The 21,681-nt window shown below is 49.5% G+C and overlaps 1 long non-coding RNA gene across 2 annotated transcripts; it reads right to left on the reverse strand.

Annotated features, from left to right (window-relative positions):
- Positions 1-15,128: 15,128 nt before the first annotated feature.
- LOC137480152 (uncharacterized) lies at positions 15,129-21,586 on the reverse strand. 2 transcript variants are annotated; one of them, XR_011002725.1, is made up of 3 exons: positions 21,254-21,528; positions 16,006-16,157; positions 15,129-15,516 (listed from the first exon to the last, which is right to left on the reverse strand). It is a non-coding gene; the product is annotated as an uncharacterized lncRNA (long non-coding RNA). The 2 variants fall into 2 exon arrangements; XR_011002724.1 differs by lacking the exons at positions 15,129-15,516; positions 16,006-16,157 and adding an exon at positions 20,950-21,053 and having other exon boundaries at positions 21,254-21,586.
- Positions 21,587-21,681: the final 95 nt, after the last annotated feature.

A 21,681-nucleotide genomic window follows, 5' to 3' on the forward strand; every position in this document is an offset into this window, starting at 1 on the left:
AGCAGTAACCACCAGTAGCAGACAGCCCCACCTGCCACAGACATCCCACAGGATGTCTGTGTTCCAGCCTTTTGAGGCATTTAAGGGTATTTGGCTTGTTTTACAACAAATCACAGCCTGTCACAAATTGCCACTGTTGATGCTCTGCGTCTCTGCAGGATACCTGGCCTGAAAATGTGGGAAGGGAGGAAAGCACCAGTGGGTTTCCACCTGGCAGCTGGATTGGCTTTCACAGGACATCCTGGATGAGACAATAAATGACACTTTTCTGCTCTCTGTATTTTAAATGGGCCTTGGAAATCCCTCCAGAGATCCAGGAGATACCAAAGCCTGGGCTGAAGGAAAAGCAGAGCCCTCTCCTGCTCAGTAGAAGCCAAACACCTCATGATCAATATGCAGAAATTCCCAAACTCCAAAACTACAATGCTGAGAAGGATAGACAGAAAAACTCCCTTTCCCCAAGTCTGGGAATTGCTTTTTTCATGGCTGGAAAAATCCTCCCATTGTTGCTTCCTAGCAGAGTATTCCACTAAACCCAAGAATTCTACCCTGTCCCCACTTTGGAAAATTGAACTGTTCCTTTTTGACCTGAACACTGACAGTCTTTGGCTAGATGATAACCAAACACAGAGGATGGGGAGTGCAAACCTCTGGAATGCTGCCCTGGTGTGGCTCTGCCTAAAGCCCCAAAAAAATCCCCCCAAACCTCTCCCTGTTTCTTCAATATCCCGACAGAGACAACTCAGCTGGAAAGATGCATCCCGTATAGGAGCTCCTGGAATTCTTCCCATGAGAAAGGCAGGTATTTATTTAAAGATGGGACTGAATCAAAACAGACATGGGGAAATGTCAAAATATTCCATAAGTAGGAAGAGGAAGGAATACAGTTGTCTCTCTACCCTGTGAGTGAATAACTTCCATCTTGGGAGAAGCAGGAGTGGGAATGGAGCGAGTGGAATCAGGTCTGCTCTGTCAGTGTTGACAGAAGGGAATAGCTCCTCCTGCCTCGGCCAGAATGGATTCAGGCAGAGTAAACTGAGAACTGCAGGGGCCGGGAGCAAAGGAAAACAGAGGAGATTGCTTGGAAAACATGAGGAGGGAGAATGAATACTGAGGGGATGCATGTCCCTAAATGTGGTCATGAGGAAATGGAGCACCCTGACCAAAGTGAGAGCAGAAACCAGTGCTGCTGGTGCCACTCTCCCTCTGGAATACAAGGGAGCCACTGAGTTTAGTGAATTTAGTCCTAAAGCCTCAATTCTGAATGGCTGAAATTGGAGGAATGACTGTGGAACAGGGTTGGAAAAAGATGATCTTTAAGGTCCCTTCCAACCCAAACCATTCAATGGTTCTATGCTGTAGGAATGACTTGTGGCAGACCAGGGGGATATGAGGAATTAAAGTATTTTAATTCCTGCTCGATACCATGCAAGCACTGCTTCCCAACACAGGATGCATTCTGGGGAGGATGGCAGCATTTAGGAATTGTTTGCAAATCAAAGCTGAAACCTAGGACTGAATTTTGCTGCATAAAGGTTTGGATAGTCCTGCCAATTCCCACGATAATGCCTTGATTTATTAGCTCTTTCCTAAAGACAAATGTGAGATAACTTCAATAGGCAAAGTTGGCCTCGACTGCCACTTTTAAAAATACTTGAAAAGAGACTTAAATTAGGGGGAGAAGATGCAGAAAGTTCTCTAAAAAGGGATGGAATAAATTTAGAAATCAGCTTCAGAACTGGCTGGATTCTGCAAATGTCTAAAACTAAAAATAGAGGGGAACAGATTATTTTTTTTTTTTACCCTCCTTGATCAATTTATTTTCTTCTCTCCTCACATTGGGGTCCCCTCTAAGTTTGCACTGAGCCCACGAGCCAGTGCCTGGTAAACATTTTTGGTGTTATTTTTGTCTAAGTGACAGCCCTGGCTGGCATCCAAGCACAACCACAACAAACTTGAGTAAGCCAGAGCAGCGTGAGCACCAAAAAACCTCGGAGCAGACTGGGAGCGATGTCACTGCAATTCCATCCTGTGGGACTGTCACCTGCATGAGGTCCCCCAGCCACAAAGCCTCTGGAGGCTTCTTGACTGGCATCTGACTGGAGTGAAGCTCTGGCACAGGTGTCTGTTCCTGCTGGAAGTAGGGATTGGAAAGTGGGAAATGGGCTCTTCACTTCCCACATCCCTGTTTGCACCTTTTGGATCTTGGACGAGGGAATGTCGCTGCAGCACCACAACCCAAACCACAACCCCTGGAAGATGGGGGTCGAAATTTTGTGACCCTTTGATTTCAGTGATGAAGATGACAATGACAAGAGCAGCAGGATGCTTCCTGGCCCCTCAGCAGCTGGAAAGGTTTCTGCTGTAGACTCACCAGATACTTGGCATTTAGGAATAATTCAGTGTCGATCAAAGTAGGATGGATTCAAAAAAAGGAAAAAAAGGAGAACCCATGATGAATTCATCCTTCACTGTGGCATTAGCACAGCCCAACCCTGTCCCCCTCCTCCATGTCAGTGATGAAAAATGCCTCCTGTTCTCCAGCAATTACCTGGTTGGGCTCACCCTTGGAATGCCGATCCTCCGGGAAGAGGCAGCGGCCGCCCTGCGCTGTCATGCTGGTGATGGATGAGACCCAGCCCAGCCCTGCTGCCATCTGCCACCAGGGTCCCCTCCCCGGCCCCCAACAAGTGACATCCTCGTTCCTTCACACAGATCAGGGGCGAGTGGGGAAAGTGGCAGTGATGAAAGGCTCCTGCAAAAGCGTGAATTAGCTGCGGAATGGAGGAGATGAGAGAAGAGGCGTGGGGTGGGATGAAAGGAGAAGATGGAAAGATGGAAGGGGAGGAAGGGAGGGATCACCTGACTCATGCCCAGGCACCTGAGGTGTAACCTCACTGTTCATGAGGCTCCTGAGGGTTTGGTTACTTGCTCATGGTGAGCCCTTTTTGCCAGGATGAGCCCATTCCTGGGATGTCCCTAGGAAATAGAAAGTGTCCCAGCTGACACGCCACTCACATCCCACCATGATCCCCAAGGCACGGCAGAGCAGGGAGCTGGATTAAATCAGACAAGTGGCAGTTGTCAAAACCAAAACTAAACTGGATGGGCAGTTAAAGAAAACTTCTCCTCTGGGGCCAGGGTGACCAAAGAAAAGTTGACTTGGAAGCCAAACCACCTCTGGATGTCACAGGATGCAACAGAGTGTCTGAAGATAGGAAGCTTCACCTGGAGTAGTCTGGGAAGTCTTTGGAAACCTGCCTCCATCCTTAAGGGAGATGCAAAGCTCAAAGAAAGCCCTGCTTTGCTGATGGCATTTTCCAGGCTGGGTGGATCTGTTTCACCTCTGGAACAAGCTGAGAGGGACCTGGTGGTCAAACCCTGCCATATTTCTCAGGATTATCATCAAAACCTTCAGCTGGGGCCACTCTCTGCTTTCAAGCACAATCACTTTGCAGAGTATTTGGTTATTGTCACCAAAATCTCTCAATTAGATTTATTTTGGTAATAAACCCATTTCACTTCCCGGGTGTGATCCCAGGTTTGCCCCAAGCTGCTCAGGTCAGGGGAAGCTGAAAGTTTGAGCTGAAATCCCTCTTCAGGCAGGATTTACAAGGGGAAAACAAGAGGCAAAAGAGGCTGGCACTTCTAGAGATGCTCTGAAAATGCTCACCAAGCAGAAATGGTCCCACAAGAATTATTCTCCCCACTCCAGCTATCCCAAACTCCAGGACATTGTCCTTGCCCATATGTCAGCTCAGCTCCAATACAGTACAAATCTCATTAACGGGAACCAGAGATTTAGGAAAGGGCTGGAATATGGCAAAGCTCTTTAAAACAGGAGATAAACCATCCTCTGCTCCAAGGAGCAGAGGTGGTAGGAAGATATAAACACCAAGCCTCCTGGGATTGCTGGAGAAAGGCCAGGACAACAGCATGTCAGCACAGCTTTGTTGGGATGACCCTACAGCAATGAAAATTTATTAGGACTGGTGGGGAAATAAAAGAAAAAAAGCTTTCCCCAACCTAAGGGTACCACCAGCATCAGTGCAATAATAATAAATAACAATCAATCAATCAATCATTGTCATCATCAGGATCCTAGCTAGCAGAGTTTATCCTTCTGAGGACTGGGAATAGCTGGGTTTACTCTGCATCCCATCAATTTCCAAGTGGATTGGGCAATAAAGCTGAAGGTGGGGTTTCCAAACCTGTAAAGTCAGGACAGGTAATGACTTAATGTCTTTTGAGGAAAAGTATCAGTGGGAAAAAAAAAATCACAACCACGAAGTATTTCTTTCTTTGTAAGTTTCAAGGATTTTGTCTACAAAGGGTGTTCTCCTTTGTAGAGAAGGAGAATGGGCAAAAGTTGGGAGACAGAGAGAAAATGGTGTCAACAAGGAGAAAGTGACATTTCCCTGTTACTCTGGGTTTTTACACCTCTGAATTTTTGCAGCTACCTCAACACTTCTAAGCTGAAATAATAATTTTAAAATAGAGCAAACATTCTCCCCCTCCTTCCTCGTCTTCCGCCAGTGCTTTTCTCACACATTTTTCTCCAATGGAAGGAGACAGATAATCTAATTTGACGTTTTGGGATATATTCCCCGCAGGAAGTGTGGAAATGCCACCTGCTACCTGCATGTTAGATTTGATCATAAATCACCAGCACCCAGCATTCGACAGGATCTCCTGATATTTTAATGGCCACGAAAGGTCTGGCCACTTCTGGAATTAAAGCCTAAATAGGAGGTTTATGTTTTTCTGGAAATGCCAAATGCTGCCTTGCTTCTTGTATCACTCTTAATTGCCCTTCCTTAATTACAAGGAGTGAAATCATTAATTATATTCAGTGGAAAGGGACATAAATCCTTCTGCTTCAGGCTTGGCCCTCTTGGAAGTTCAGAATGAGCCCTGGGAGGATGTTGGGCATTGGAACAGGAATATTTGGACAATGCTGTCAGCCACAGGGTGGGATGAGTGGGATGTCTGTGAAGTGTCAGGAGTTGGATTTGATGATGCTTGCGGGTCTGGCTTGGGATATTCTGTAATTCTACAGTGCTTAAAACACCAGGTCAAAATCCACACCTTGGGTGGCTCCTCTGGTCTCCTGAAATCCAAGGTCAAGCAGTTGGAAATCTCAGACCAGGTTACGGATCTGGCTGCAACATCTCTGTCGGAGACCTCCCCTTGCCATGGTCTACAGCTCCTATGCTTCCAGGGGGTTCTAAAACACCTGACACTGCAAGGATGTCAGAGATTTTGTGCTATTTTTCTGGCAAAGCCAAGTGACCAGAACGTCTCTGCTCAATCCTGCGTGGCTGGGAGAAAATCAGGTTCAGCTTCCAGCATTCAAACTGGGAAGGAAAAAAGAAAAAAAAAAGAAAGAATGGGTTGGGTAATGTTGGTTTAATCTCAAACTTGAAGACCACAAACACACCCAAGCAGCCCTGTTAGACAGCAGAGATGCTGGAAATATGTCCTAGAGTGACACAACTTCCTGGGGTTGCAGGAAGATCCCAGACAGGAGATCCACTACAACACCTTGGGTTTCCACTACTTTTTTGTCACCCCAATTCTCTGAGGATCCGGAGAGGATGGGAAGTCCTGAGTACAGATCTCAGTACCCAGCATTGACACTGGGAAAGGAGCATCCCGACTGGGTTTAGGCCAATGCTGGATCAGGAACGGCACCGGAATCCTCCACAAGACTTCAAAGTTTCCGCATGATTATGCGAGCAAATATTTGCTCTGGAAATGCTGTTAGACATTATTTGCAGTTCATTTTCTCTTATTTGTTCTCTGTCTTTTAAATAATAAAAGAGAGAAAGCCAGGATGACAGCTCACAGCATTCCCATCCAGAAGCAGAAACAACAGCTGGGTTTTTTCAGCTAAACACCTTTGGTTGTGCATGGCTTCCCAGGAAATGCTGTGCCAGGGAGGAATTTGGAACTACAGCTGCTGTGGCACTGATGGGTCCTGGTCATTCACCACGAAAATCCTCACTCCTGGACTGTGCTGTTCTCGTGCAGAGAACAGGAACCGTTCCCTGTTTCCAGGCCTCCATGGATCTGGGGGCTTCCCTGCTTCCTTGCTCTTTGGCACCTCATTTGGAGGCCTGATCATGGCAACAGCTGTTCCTCAAATTCAGGGCTTAGCACCATTAATCACATCAGTAGGCAGCAGGGTTTCCTCCAGCAGGAAATCCAGGAACAGCTCCAGACTCGTTCCCAGTCAGAGGAGGGCTTACACTCATCTATGGAAGTGCAAGGCTCCCCGGGCATGGAGGCACGAGAGGAGAGGAGGTATTCCACATCAGAATGGTATAACTGGCATCAAAATTTACTTGAGATGCAAAAACACGTCTCCAGAACTCCCACAACTCTCATTCCAGCCCCAGGTGTCTCCACGCCTCCAGCCCATTGTGCCTCTGCCATGTACAGAGTGGGGTGGGAAGGTCTGGGCAGCAGCACTTCCATATAAACAACCTGGCATAGAAAAGAGTGGGATGACTCCCTTTGGCAAAGTTATGGCTTAGGGAATGCAGGGATCCAGGATGCAGAGCCTGGATCTGGCACCATCAGGGTCACTCCTGCCCAGTGGGGGCAGTTTTGGGTGGCACAATATGAGAAGGACCTAAAGCCATTGGAGAGTGTCAAAGGAAGGACACAAAGATGGGGGAGGGTATGGAAAGACCAGACAAGGAGAGGCTGAAAGCACTTGGTCTCTTTAGTTTGGAGAAGGGAGACTGAGGACGGAGCTCATCCTAATCCACAGTTTCCTCCCAAGTGGCAGATCTGATGTCTGCACTGTGTGACCAGGGACAGGAACCAAGGAATGGCTGGAGCTGTGTCTGGAGGGTTTAGGCTGGAGATCAGGGAAAGGTTCTTCCCCCAGAGGGTGCTGGGCACTGCCCAGGCTCCACAGGGAATGGACACAGCCCCAAGGCTGCCAGAGCTCCAGGAGCATTCAGACAATGCTTCCAGGCATGGGGTGAATTGTTGGAGTGTCTGTGCAGGTCCAGGAGTTGGACTGGATGATCCTGTGGGTCCCTTCCAACAGATTCCATCATTCTTGCTCCCAGGACATGAATGGGCAAGAACTGGCTCCTTCCAAAAAAGATCTTGTTTATCCCAAGAAAATCTAAATGCAAGGTGTTAGTTCAATTTAAAATTGAAATGCCTCCAGAAAGCTCAACAGAACCCCCAATTCAGAACATCTCCCCAAAAGGCAGAAGCACCTCAGGGTGGATGTGGCACCTGCCCCCTTGGGTTTGAGCCCACAGGGGAGATCAGCAACCCGTGGATCTACAGCAAACCCCTCCCAAACACATGAAACTTGTCTCCAGTGAGATATTTTTTGCTTTCCATTGGATATTGGGAAGAAATTGTTCCCTGTGAGTGTGTGGAGGCCCTGGCACAGCAAATGCCTGGGGAAGCTGTGGCTGCCCTTAGAGCCCTGGAAGTGTCCAAGGCCAGGTTGGACAGGATTTGGAGCAACATGGGATAGTGGAAGGTGTCCTTGCCCATGGCAGGGTGTGAAACTGGATGGGCTTTAAGGTCCCTTCCATCCCATTCCATGATTCTACAGCCAGCTGAAGAGAAGGAAAAATGACTTTATTTCCATGGACAAGGCTCTTACTGCAGTGTTTGTGCTGAGACCCAATAGGCCTGGCCATGAAACCATTTCCAACATCCTTCTTGAGAAGGAAAAGAGGAAAAATCCCAAACTGATCTAAAAGCTTGGCCCACCAGAAATCAATGTGACCCAGCAGCATCCCAAGCATCCCTCTGCTCAGCAGAGCCTCCTCAGAGTCATCCCTTGATGAGACTGTTAATAATACCCTGGGATCAAATCCATCCTTGGAGGAGGAAGGAAAGCTGCTGTCAAGACTTGGGCAATTCCTTTTTTTCACTGAAACCCAGGTAATTGTGTTGTGTTTTCAACTCCTCTTTTCAGGTTACTTTCCATTTCCACTGCAATAATAATCCTCGTGCTTAAGAATAACACAATTGGAGTTACCTTTCCATTCCATGCAGATTAGCACAGGACGAGCCACTTGGCAAGGTTATAGCTGCCAAAAAAGTACCATGGCTGCCACCTCTGAGGCTTCCATCTGGTTAAATTGAGATCAGTGGCTTGGACTTTGCTTATGGGGAAACTGAGGCAGAAGTAAGGAAAACTTGGCATTGCCAGCAGGACAGGGCTGGGAGCAGTGCTGGAGGTGAGGTGCTGGTGAAGGGCTGAGGTCTAGGACAGGAAGAAATGGCCTCAAGCCATGCCAAGGGAGGTTTAGATTAGATATTGGGGGAAATTTCTTCCTGGAAAGGGTGGGCAGGCACTGGCATAGGGTTGGAGTCCCCACCCCTTGGGGGATTTCACAGCCCTGTGGATGTGGTTCTTGGGGACATGGTTCAGCATGGGCAGCAGCTGGACTTGACGGTCTTAGAGGGCTTTTCCAACATGAATGGTTCTGTGATTCCTTGGGAACTAATCTGAGAGTCATGAAAAGTGCCATTCTATCATTTTTTGAGATTTTCTCTGCTGAAATTTTGAGATTTTCTCTTACCCAAAAATAGTGAAACTGTCTCTCTGAAAAGAGAGGCTTCTATTTCATAGAGAATGATTCTGTTATTGCCAAAATGCCTTTGGTATCTTTGTTTCTTCCCAAAGCCACAGTTTGTGATTAATGGGCTTTGGGACAGCACCAACAGGACATTTTCTCTCCGGTTTCATCCCTGCTCCAGCTGGGCCATTCCCTGTTTTAGCTGCCATAAGTATCTGTCTTAATTTTCTGCTTTCGAAGAGCATTAGAATTCAGTGGGGACACATCAATGGGTGACACTTGACTTTAATATTACTGTCTCCTTTTAATTCTGGATTTCTCTGCCGTAGTTGAGAGTAGAGATTCTCCATGGCAGAGGCCTCGTGCCTTGTTTGACAGTGGACTCCTCTTCCAGGGACCAATGGTAAAATTTCCTAAAATACCAGAGAAGCTACCCTGGTAGCAGTAATTTTGGACAGGACAAGTCTCATGAGTGCCCCGATTCCTTCCTCCCAAAGATTTCAAAGTGGTGCCACATGAAATGCTGGATTCTTTGAAGGGATAATATTCCATTGACCCAGCACATCTGTCAGGGTGGATGGGGTGGGGAGAAGAACAAGCTTGGCATTACAGCTGCAATTTTACTCAGACCATCATTTTAGAGCTCAGATTTTCTCATTCTGGGGTTCAGGGCTATCCTGGAAATAAATTATCCCTGCCAAGAGCTCCTACAGCTCCCACACTGCATCCAAAGGGTGGAGAGCAATCCATTAACATCACTGGGCAAAGAGACAAGCAGCACCTCAGGGGAAAAAAGAGGGGGGAAAAAAAATCACAGTGCTGCTCCTAAGATATCTCTAGATATCTCCAGTCAAATCAGAAAATCAAGGAGAGAGGCTGGGAAAAAAGATAAAGGAAAAAAGAAATAAAGGTAATTATTGAGTGCTGCAACTTCTTTGCTTTGGGATTTTTTGTGCCATTTTGGTCATGCTTTCTAAGTCCACAAACTAAATTAAAAAGAGCTGAAAGGGGCTCAGTTTAGATTGGTTATTGGGAAGAAATTCCTCCCTGGGAGGGGGGTGAGGCCTTGGCCCAGGCTGACCAGAGAAGCTGTGGCTGCCCCATCCCTGGAGGACCCAGTGCCCACATCCTGCAGCCCTGGGAGAACCTCCTCCCTTGCTGGAGCAAACATTTCTTCATTAAAGTGCTCCACATTCTCTCAGGAAAGTCTCTTTTGCCCCAAAAGTGCTTTAATATCAAACAAAACACATGCTCTGAGTTTGCAGCGTGCTCTGTTACCATCATTGATGAAAGGAACACTTTTTCTTCCACCTTTTGAAATGGTTTTCCATCCCCTCGGCAAGACCTTAGGCTAGAGATAGAGTGAAAAAAGAACAGCTGCTTTTTTTCTTTTTCTTTTTTTTAGGCTGGTTTTTCTTTTTTAGAGAAAAGAATTTTCCCCCACCTGTAGATTTCTTTCCTTTCTGCTGCATTTCAAGTTTTGCAGCTCACTCTGATACTGATCAGTGACAAGCAGGGGCTTCCTGATTGGGTTTTTAAGGATACCTGGGTGATCTCAGCCCCTGTTTTACTGCCAACCTCCCATTCCAGTCTGGGATCAAGGATGCAGTTGGAATTGTGCATTTCCCAAATGTCTTCCCTACACTGATCCAACTCCTTTGCTTTTAAAGCATCGCCTCCTTTGCTTGTACAAACATGAAGTGGATGAGAGGGTGTGAGGATGCTTCCAGCAGGATGGACCAACCCCATCCCATATCCAGCCTTGCTGGGCACCAAATGACAACCTGGAGAAAATCCTTCAATCACAACCTCCTGGAAACCCAGAGCCACCAGCAGCCCAGGAAAAACCATCCTGGTTCCAGCAGGGGAGATGCAACCCCAGACATCCCCACCCCTCACTGCTTTACGCTTTGTCTCTGGTGTGGTTTAACAAGTGTAAATAATTTTTTGGGTTTTTTAAAAATTATCAGCAGTGATTGAGTATGAAAGGACATCATGAAAAAGAAGGACTTGGACCTGCTCAAACAAGTCACAAAGATGCTTTGAGGGCTGGACCTCCTCTGCTCTACAGCAAAGCTGGGAGAGCTGGGGGTGCTCAGCCTGGGGAAGAGAAGGCTCCAAGGAGAGCTCAGAGCCCCTTCCAGGGCCTAAAGGGGCTCCAGGAGAGCTGGAGAGGGACTGGGGACAAGGGATGGAGGGACAGGACAAGAGGGAATGACGGCACACTGATAGAGGGCAGCATTAGATGGGATTTTGGGGAGAAGCTGGGGCTGCTCCTGGATCCCTGGAAGTGTCCAAGGCCAGGCTGGATGGGGCTTGGAGCAACCTGGGATGGTGGAAGGTGTCCCTGCCCAAGGAAAGGTGATCTTTAAAGTCCCTCCCAACCCAGACCAGCCTGTGATTTCGTGGTTCCCAGTCTCCCAGCAGGAGTGACCTCAGCACCACGGTGGTGCCAGCAGGTCACCAAAGCAGCAGCAGCTTCTGGTGTGGACAGGGGATGTTAAGGACACTCAGCAGGCAGGGCCAGGGAGGAACTGCTCCAGCCAGGCCAGGGAGCAGCAGAGAGATCCAGGATCCCCCAGCTCCCCTCACTGCAGGCAGGATGTGCAGATCAGCATTAGAGCAGCTTCCACAGGGCCCTTGCTCCTTTATCTGCTGGCCCTGTCCCTGCCAGAGCTGCCTGAGGGCACGGCTCAGAGCTGCTGCTTTCAAGGGCTGCCAGGAAACCCTGGGGCCTTTCGGCTCCACTGCTGCACCAGCCCTGGTGACACCAGGGGACAGAAGCCACCTCTAATGACCACATGGCAGACAGCTTCATAGGGCGCTGCTGTGATCCCTTCTCTGCTCAGCCCAGTTTCCACACAGTGGCAGCTCATTCCTCACCTCCCTTTTTCCTATGCAAACAGACCTGTTTCCCTCATGGGATGGAGCAAGAGCTGGTGAAAACCCATTTTTTCCCCCCGTGGGCTGTGGGATTGCTCCAAGTTTATGTCTTTTTCTCTCTCATCACAAGCTAACATCAGTATCTCTGATTTCTGCTCTCTCCATCTCTCTTCCCCAGCTTCATCCAGGTATTGGGATTCCCTGCCAGCCTTGGAAGAAACATCCCAAATACCCTACATCTCCTTTGGGAATGTGTCTGGAGAGCAAGGATGAAGAGGAGCTCCTGGGGGGAGGTGGGGGAAATGGTTCTTCCCACAGCTGAGGTCCTGGGTACTCCCTGGCTGCTCCTCATCCCACCCTGCACCTGGAACAGTGCTGGAAGTGCCCAGGAGCTGAATTCCTGTCCTGATGGAAGCTCAAGCTTGCCCTGCACCAATCCATGGCTATGTGACATTCCAACTGCACCCCTCGAAAAACTGAGCCTTTATTTCCCATCAAAAATTCAAGGCACCTCCAAAGTGTTTTCCCCATTAAAAGCCACAGCACTTTCCATTCCTAAAAGTTCTCAATTCTCATCTGTTTTTCAGTAAAGCTCATTTTGGTAGGACAGTTGAGAAAAGACAGGACCTTAAACCAGTCCACCACTGACAGCAAATACTTTTGCTACCCTGAAAGGAAGATTCTCAATAACAAAGGAAATTTTGTGCTTCTGTGCTTAAGTCCTGGCAGATCCACTCATGCTGACACCACCTAGGATTTCTGTGGAAAGCCAGAATTGGGTTGGTTGATCCCTTAAAATATTGTTTGTTAAACTTAATAGCATCTACTTTTCTCCTAAAATAACGTCTGCAGCAAAACGACCCTTCTGGGGTGCACAGAAACAGCAGCACGAAATAATTACCTGGGATAGGGAAGGGATACTGGGGAATTTTTATGATGATGCTACAGAAGTGTTCCCCTACAGCTGAAGGGATCACTACATTTCAACAGAGAAGTCAAAGAATTGCCATTATTTTGCTCCAGCAAGGCCTGGTTTAATTCCCAGCAGCAAATGGAGACCCACACGTGAAAGAAAAATCCCCTACTTCATGTCCTCACTGTTAAAATTACAGATACAGGAGTGATCCTGGATGTTCAAAAGCCAAGTAAAATAGTGTGAGAGATAAAAGTAACAAATGTGGCTGGAATCCAGGGTACCTGAGGCAATCCTTGTGGGATGGAGCAGTTTATCCTGATGGAGAGGGGGAGGCTGGATGAGGAAGCCACAGCAGAAGAGGGTGAATGGTTTTATGGGCTTTGATACTTAATGGTCCAACTGGAAATGACATGAAAGTCCCTGATTTTCAAGGTGACTGATTCGAGCTGTCTCAGACCCTCTGTTATCACCAGCCACTCCTGAAATCCTCCCAGTCTGTCCCCGGAGGCCTCCTGAGCCAGGAGGCAGCAGGACTCCAGGGCTGGCCCCCATCCAAACTCTGCAGGCAAAGGCTGATCTTGGCAAAGTTTCTGCTCTGCAGTTTGAAATCCAAGAGCTCCTTCATGCCTCCTGACCTAGGATCAGAAGCAGTCCCATTCAAGAGTTTCTTTTGCTGCTTAGTCCCAGCTTTTGGGAATCTGAGGATTTTTTTTTTCCCCTAAGAACTATTTTTATTGGAAGAAAGTCTACTTATTCTATGTCATGAGACCAAAGGCATGAACAAAACCTGTTCTTCCCTGCTGGGAGGACAAAGCAGATTCCCCCTCTGCTTTCCTTTAACATAGCTGACAGACTGCAGGACAAGTGGGAGTCATTCCTGGCTCACCCTTTCTGCAGGAACATTCTCCCTCAGGAGGGTACCCTGAGCCTCCTCTGTACCTAGGGGCCTTCAGACCTCAGATCCCTGGGCTCTCCCCCGCCCTTGGGTGGGGCACGGGGAATCCTGGGCTCAAACAGCTCAGCCCAAAGACCAAAAATCCCCCAAAGCAGTGGGAAGGAAATCACTGGAAAGGCCCTCTGTGCTAATTGCCAGCAGTCCAATTGATGGACTTAATTGCTGAGTTGCTGAAGAGACAAGTGACCTATTATGGATCATTGTTTACAGCAAATTAGTTCAGAAGTTCCCATGATTCTGCCTGTCATGCTCAGGGGCAAACTCCTTCTGTTCTGCTGCTGAGCCAAGGGCTTCCCTGGCTCTGGAACACTCAGACACGAGGAAAAGCTGAGCAAAAGCACAGCCAGGGCACAGCACAAGCCTGGCTGGGCAGCAGGAGAAAGCTCCGAGGTGAAAGGGGTCAGAGAGAGGGAAACCAACAGCTCAGAGGGGAAAAATGCCCAAGGAAAGGCACTACAGAGGTCCTGGAAGAGCAGATGGGAGAGGAGGACACAGAACTCCTCGAGCACAGCTCGGAGACAGTTAAATGGAGCTGCTGGGGCAGTGGGTGGAGGATGGATGGGTGTGTGGGGGTCCCAGGTGAGGGCAACTCATCCCTGGAACCTTTGGAGAGGGGAACTTTGCTTCCTGGGGGGTCTCCAGAGCAATGTCGGAGAGGAAAGGTAAAGGATCTCTAAGAGGTGTGGTATCTGGGAGTAAATAAAAGGAATGGGGAGGGAACATTAGCAAGACACAAATGGGGCTGGGCTGAGAAGATGCTCAGGCGAATTTTGCATTTTTCTTGGAAAACAGTGTTCTCCCCACCCTGGGGACAGCAGGACGTGGTTCCATTGTGCATGGATAACATGGAACACCAGGACAGCATTATCCGGACTGTTACCTGGAGATAAAAGGAATTAAAGCAGGGGAGCACAAGAAGATTAAAACCAGGCCTGCCCTTGACTTACACAATATATTTCAACAGCCCCATAAAAAGATCAGGGAATTCAGTCAAGCATGAATAGTTACAAGCATAAAAGAATGGTGGTATTATATTTATTATTAAAGCCCTTTGAAAGCCCCCTTATTGCAGATGGATTCAGAGCCTCTGGGGAAAGTCAGGGACAGGATATTTAGCAAAAATGTTATTAAAAATAGAAATTGTTTCCTATGACTTAACCTTACTGCCTAGGGGGAAATCACTTAGGTGGTGTTAGAGGAGAGCACACAGTTATGAGGCCGGGGTTGTTATGGAAAACTGTGCACAAGGTTTCTGGAACAGCAGCCATGGTCCTGCTGCCAGGGAAGCAGATTTACCCGTGCCTTCCACCCACTGCCTGCATCCTCAGCAGGGAGAGGAAGGCTTTCCCTTGGACCAACCTGTGCTCCCTGCTGCAGCTCTGAGCTCCAGAAGGTGCTCCCAAGGATCCACACTGTGTGGTGAATGAGCAGAGGGAATGTGGAAGGGTGGAAGCATTCCAGGCCAGGCCGGATGGGGCTTGGAGCCACATGGCCTAGTGGAAGGTGTCCCTGCTCATGGCAGGAGTTGGAATGAGGTGATGTTAAAGTCCCCTCCCACCCCAAACCAGCCAGGGATTCTATGACATTATTCTGTGAATGGAATTCATGGCATCAACACCCAGCAATTTATCAGTTTCTCAGTTTCTCAATTTATCACCATTCTGTATCAATTTATCAACATCCTGCAGCTCCCAGATGTTCCTGGTTCCCCTTCCTTGCTCTGGGGGGGATTTGGGACTGGTGGCCAAAGGGCAGCACATGGGATGCCACCACAGTTTGCTGGAGCTTTAGTTCCAGCCTGGAATAACAGAGAGCCTTTTTCCCAACTAAGGCTATTCAGCACCTGCAAAAAGGTTCAGTGATGACAAATTGGTGTTTTCTCTCAGGAAAGCTCCTCCATCTGGCAGCCAAAGGCTGCTTATCAAAGCAGCATCAGGTGGGATCCCCCCCTGCAGAGCTGGCCTGGAGCTCTTTGAGAAAGGCAGCTCCAGAGGCCATGGAAATGCCAGGGGAACACTGAGCTGATCTGATTGCGTCCTGTCTTCCTCCTGGGATACATCTCCGGGAAGATGGGCAGATATCAAACATTCATCACAGGCACTTGTCCCTTTAACAGTTGACATTGGTGCAGCAAAACAGTGTTTGATCACTTGAGCCTAATGTCACTGCAATCATTGCTTGGAATGTGATTTTGCCTTAAAAAAAAACAAAACAAAACAAAAAAAACCCAGGGATGGGGGATGAAAAATGTGACTCAAAGGTCTCCAATGCTCCAGAAAAGCTGGCTCTGAAGCTGTTAACATCAGAGCTCAGCAAATTCTGTAAACTTCTCCCCTTCCCCCCCCGCCCCCCCCGCTTATATTTGGACATTTTCCTCTTTCTTAATGATATTCCATCAATTACATAACTTCACGGATCCCTGGGATCAGGATTAGGGAGTTCAGCTTCATTATCAGTGCAGTTATTGTCCTTTGGAGACGGAGCTAACGGCCATTTGTCTTCTTCAATTCAATTAACAGCAGCCCTCTCTGGACACCCCGTCAGTTGCACTCGGTGACACTCTGGGACATCCCCTCCTCCACCAGGACCTGACCCCCGTCTTCTCAGACGAGCTCTGGCTCCTCTCTTGCCAGCTCCCTGCTGCACATTTTAGCAGCACGTCAGGAAATGGCACAGTAAATTACCCAAGAATTAAACTGGGCAGGGTGAGAGCCAAGAAAAATCCATTTATTGATGGCCAGTCCCACTCTGAAGTGCTTGAGGAGGTTGACAAGGCAGGAACATATCTTCCCTGACCAGCCAAGAAGACACTTCCCAAAAACAAGGTCACATCTTCCTGCAAAAGATGAAGGTGGGGACAGACTGAGGGAAGAGTTTCAACCTTTTCAAAGAGAAGAGAGCAGCTCCAGAACACCAGTTGTGACTTTTTGGCACAACTTTGGACCATGGAGCCTGTATTTCCCCTTATCCTAGGCCTCTGCTCTATGAATGCTCCTGTCACTAAGTTCAAGGACCCCCAACACATCCCTCCATGACATTCCAGCATGGGAATAATCCCCTCACAACTGCAGAGATGTGATGCTTGGGGGTGTGGGTTAGTGGTAGGCTTGGGTTAATGGATATGGATTCCATGACTTTGGAGGGCTTTTCCAACCCTGATGATTCCATGTAGCTCTCCAGCAGTGCTCCATGCAGAGCAGAGGGTGGAGGGCAGCCCACTGCCATAAATAAGTCCCCCTCTGCTCCTGGCATGTGGCGATTTTAATGAAAAGCATTAATTGCTGGCAAATCTCTCTGGTAGCAATAGGACCTGACAAATGCCTCTTTAGAACAATTCTTACACTGAGGAGAGATTGGCTGTTAATTTATGGATGCAAAGAGCACCTGGATCACTGGGAGTGGGCACGAAGTGGGGGGACTCTCCTTATCAGCCAGAGCCTGCAGACTTTTCAGGAGAAGAGCTACCAAAGCAGGCAGAAAAGGTGGCTGTGAGCTGAGGAACTGTGTCCTTGTGGGACTGAGTCTTTCCTTGGAAGACTGTCCATGCCTCCAGGAGGTGACCACCCAGCTGGTCTGGCTGAAGACCCCTTTGATGACACCAGCACCCCATGGTCAGCCTCCCTACAGTTTATTCCTGAAAAGATCCAGCCAAACCCAGTGTTTGGTTTGCCAACGTGTCTTTCTGCTTTAACGGCAGCAAAATCCATCCTTGTGCCCCTGGAGCAGGCCCAGCCCCACGCTGCTCCCGCTGTGAGGAGCAGCTATGGGATCACTGGGATGTAACAAGATTTATCACCTGCTCCTGGAGAGCGATTGCCTGCTCTGTGTCCTCAGTAAATAATGTTCTGCTGGCAGCGTCTGGGACACCATTAACCCAGGAGACAGCGGCACCGTTCAACCTCCCGCAGACTCGTGCTGCTCCCCCGGCTGCCCGATGTGTCTGGGTACCCAGCAAGTCCTTCCAGGGACCAGGCCAGGCTGGGATGCCAAAATCCACACAGGGGAAGGAGGAACACGGTTTGATGCCACGCAGAAGGCGATGCCATGCTGAGGAGAGCCCCTGAGCAGCTCCACCTGAGCAGCCTTTGGAGGGAACCCACAGGTGCTCGGGGCTGGTTGGTCACTCTGGTACCAGCAAGGGTGACAGGTCACAGGTTCCAGCTGCAGGGCACATCAGGCCGTTTCCCAACAGCCATGGCTGCTCACAGGGCTGGAGACAAGCAGAGCTCTTCCCATGTGGGATCTCCTCCCTTCCCAATCCACCAGCACAATCCACCTCAGTGACTTCCTTCAAGGAGGGCTTGTGCCACGGGCTCAGGACTTGGACTCCTCTGGTCCTGCCTCCTTGGTCTGCTTAATAACTCCTGACTGCTCCCTCACCACGTCTCTGCCTGAAATGTTGGATTTATTAATGCATTTTTAATTAGCAAACTCATTCTCCAGGGGAAGGTGTCTTGCATCTTAATGACCTTTGCCTTGAACTTTTGCCAGAGAGAGTTTTATACCACAAACCTCAAGCTGCAACCAAATTTCCTGACCCACAACTCACATGCTGAGCAGCCAGGGGAGAGATTTGTTCTGTGGATGCAGTCCCAAGTTAGTCTGAGCTGGTGGGAAGTTCCAACACTCATGGCCCAGAAAACCCATGAAGCCTGTGCACAGTTATGGAAGTGCTGCAGGAAAGGCTTGTTGGAGCTCAGCAGTGGGGTTTGGGTGGTCCCAGGACATGGGGACAGGTCTGAGCACGTCTCCTAAGTGTGTGGGGACAGCCAGGAGCCAGCCTGACTGCTTCCCCCAGCCCTCTGCATCTCAGGGACACAGTTACTGTTCCTTGGAGTCTTGTTCCAGCTGGTTCATGACCCAGTTACTCTCTGAGTTTCTCCAGGAGGTGCCTCCTTGCAAGCCCCACCTTCCCAAATCAGTTCCTACCATTAGGGGCCAGCAGAAAGGCCTGGTTTTTCTTAGGAGTTTGTGACATTTTAATCAACTCTTCCGGATAGAGTTAAACATTTAAATGCTGTGCTGTTCCCTTCAGATCTCCCCAGGCATTTCATGGTTCCAACATGGTCTCAGTGTTCTCTGTACTCCTGCATCCCAGATTTTCTTTCAAACCAGCCGTGACAATTGAGATGTTCCAAATGATCAGTGCTGCAGGAGCCCACCATCCATAGCCTGGTTTAGAATACATCTCCTACCTCTGGGAAGAGCAGGAGTTGAACTCATTTCCTCCTGTCCCGTGCTTTGGGAAGGTTGGGAGAGCTGTTGACAGCTTGGTAGTTTATTTCCACACAGCTCTAAAGATCCAGACCTTCCAAAGGCATTCTGCAGCGCCAGCTGTTCCTGGGTTTTCTGGCTGCTCTGTCACACCAGCTGTTAGTGATGCCATTTGTCTCCATCCTCCTCTGAAAGCACATCCCAGTGGAACGCGAGTCCCTACAGCAGCTCTTTCCCTGCCCTCTCCCACACTGGAAGGGAATGACACAGTCTCTAGAGGAGCAGGACCTGGCATGGAAATCCCTTCCTGGCAGAGAGAGGCAGATGCTGAGTGTTCCTGCAGCTATTGTGTGTGCAGGAGGTATTTAAGCTCCACTGAGTCTCCTGGTGAAAATCCCATCCTCGGCTCCTCTGGATCACCGTGCGGAAGGAGCAATGTGTGCGTGGCTCATTCCCACAGCAGGATACGAATTAATCCTTTCTGACTTCCCCACCCACCCACATCCCCACCCCTCTTTTCCAGGCAGCAGCAAATTGAGCTCACCTGGCTCCAGGTGCTCCCCTTGCCATTCCCCCAGCTCCTGCATCCCCTGCCAGCCTCCGTTTGTCAGTGATTCCTCCTTGTGCTGCTGGGATCGCTTCACTGCCTTAAGCTGTGCTTTAAGGACTTGGGAAGCAGCTTAGGCACTGTTGCATGACTCGATCCTCCCCCTCAGCTCTCCCCTCTCAGAGGAGAAGCCTAAGCCTGGCCCTGACCTCTAGCAAGGTCCCTGAGTCCTGTAGTGCTGCAGGTCCTCTAAGGCAAAGAACACAGAGTTAGGACCAGGGAACAGCTGGAGCTGTGTCAGGGGGGTTTATGTTGGAGATCAGGAAAAGGTTCTTCCCCCAGAGGGTGCTGGGGCACTGCCCAGGCTCCCCAGGGAATGGGCACAGCCCCAAGGCTGCCAGAGCTCCAGGAGAGTTTGGACAACATTCTCAGGGATGCTCAGGGTGGGATTGCTGGGGTGTCCTGGGCAGGGCCAGGAGCTGGACTGGATGATCCCTGTGGGTCCCTTCCAGCTCAGGATATTCTATGATCTTACAGAAGAAAGTGGATTCAGAAGCCTTTTCCCTCCCCTCTTCCTCGAGGCAAGTGGGAGCATCATTTGATAGCTCAGTTTCCCAGGATTTCTGAATCCCTTATCAGTCATGTCACTTTCCACCTTGTCCCAGCCCCACTGATCAGCAGCATCCCTGGAAATGGCACCAGGTGCAGGCATCCTGCAGAGCCCAGACAGAGGCCACAGCCCAGACCTCAGGCCAGGGTCCAGAGACACTTCCCATCTCCCTGTCCAACCTGGACAGCACATAGTGCAGAGGCAGCATTCCCAGGCCTCTGAGAACAAGATATTTATTATGCCCCCTCTCCCTTAGCACAGTCCCTGCTCTCCTGCCTCCCCAGGTGCCAATATCCCATGATTTTTCTGATCCAATTTATCACCGGGCTGTTTCCCCCAGTCAGCAGATGCCCTGTGCTCAGGTTCCTGACGGATCGATTGATGCCGAGGCCTCTGAGGTGCCACTTGCCAGGTCCCTGAGTTCCAATTCCCCTCCTGTCTCAGAAGGATGTGGGAAGGGGAGGGCAAAGCCCAGAGGGACAGGGAGAGCTGAGCCCTGCAAGGGCTGCTGGGCTGAGAGAAGGGCTGGGAGGGCTGTCAGGACAGAATTCCTGAGCTCTGCATTCCTTAGGCGTTTGACACCACAGCAGCTGCCCTCCTGCTCTACCCACCTGTTGGGATTGAGTGGATTCCCATTTTGAGCTGGGGCAGGAGCTCTGCCCCTCCACCCCACAGCTCCCCCAGCAAGTCCCACTCCAGCCCTGCAGTGAGTCCACCCTCAGCCTTATGTCCCCATGCCACATGCAATGGGAAATGCATGTAGGAAATGCAGGAAGTGGAGTTAAGGTCTTCCTACTTCTCTATGCCAGGAGATGCATCTTTGCTGTATCCTTACTCCACTCTGGAAGGGGAAAGGTGCCCAGTGAGCCCAGGGGAGCCAGAGAATTCCCCAGCAGTGACTGCCTGGAGAAGCTGACTGGGGTTACTGGCATCTGAACAAACAGCAGGGACAATTATCTCTTTTCTCTTTGGAGAGGACACAGCACCGTGGCAGGCATTCCTGGGGAGGAAAATACCTGGGTCACAACCCAGCAGTTTTCTCACTTGGGGTCCTGAATGGATTTCTTCCCACCCCGGTCCCCCCTTGCACATGCAGTTGGTCCAGGCTGTTTTCCCAACCTGCAAGAGCCTCACTGAATCCTCAATTAGGCACAAAACCTCTTAAGGAGTGAGACAAAGCTCCCAGAAGTGGTTTTATGGCTTTCAAGACACAAAGCTCTCCTCCTCCAAGGCACTCTCCTGATAAACACTCCTTCCCCAGCTTTCCAAGTTCATTTTCAAATCAAAGCTGCATCTGTGAAATGTGACCTGGACCTAAGACTGGCCTCCTGCCCCACTTTCCTGCTCTGCTTGGAGAAGACCTTCAAGGGAAGCAAAAGGAAGTTTCTATTGGTGTTCCCTCTCCCATTATGAAAATCTAACTTTTGAGGAGGTGGGTATGTGGAGGGGCAGGATACCTCAGGGGTGGGAGAGATTTCCTCGTCCTTGTCAAGAAGGAGGAAAGAACCAGTATTAGCAAGGTTTCACAGCTTATTCTCTTGTTGAAGGACAAAACACTCACCTCCAAATGGAAGTGGCAACAAGAAAGAGTCAGGAAGGAGACAAAAGTTAAGCACTGTCATCAGGAAGATTGGGACAGACTTATCAGCCCTCCACTGGAACTGCCACCCTTCAGCAAAATGCTGGGAGATAAAGAGCGTTAGTTATGCACTGTCATGGTGCATTAAATAAAGGTGGCTGCCCTCGAGCCCTCCTTCCTCGAGCCCTTCACCCTGCTCCCCTCGGGAGCATCATTAGAATGGCACAGCAGCCTCGGCCCCCCAGGGTCATGGAACCCAGAGTTGTGAGCTCAGCAGAGTCCGAGCAGCTCTGCGGAGACGCAGCAGAGTGACAGGGGAGGTCCCTGCCCTTTGCATTAGCTGGATTTTAATTTGGAGCCGGTCTGTTCATTACTTCCATCACATCCAGGCTCCAGTGGCTGGCTCTGAG

Source organism: Anomalospiza imberbis, chromosome 10 (assembly GCF_031753505.1).
Source record: "Anomalospiza imberbis isolate Cuckoo-Finch-1a 21T00152 chromosome 10, ASM3175350v1, whole genome shotgun sequence".
NCBI lineage: Eukaryota > Metazoa > Chordata > Aves > Passeriformes > Viduidae > Anomalospiza > Anomalospiza imberbis.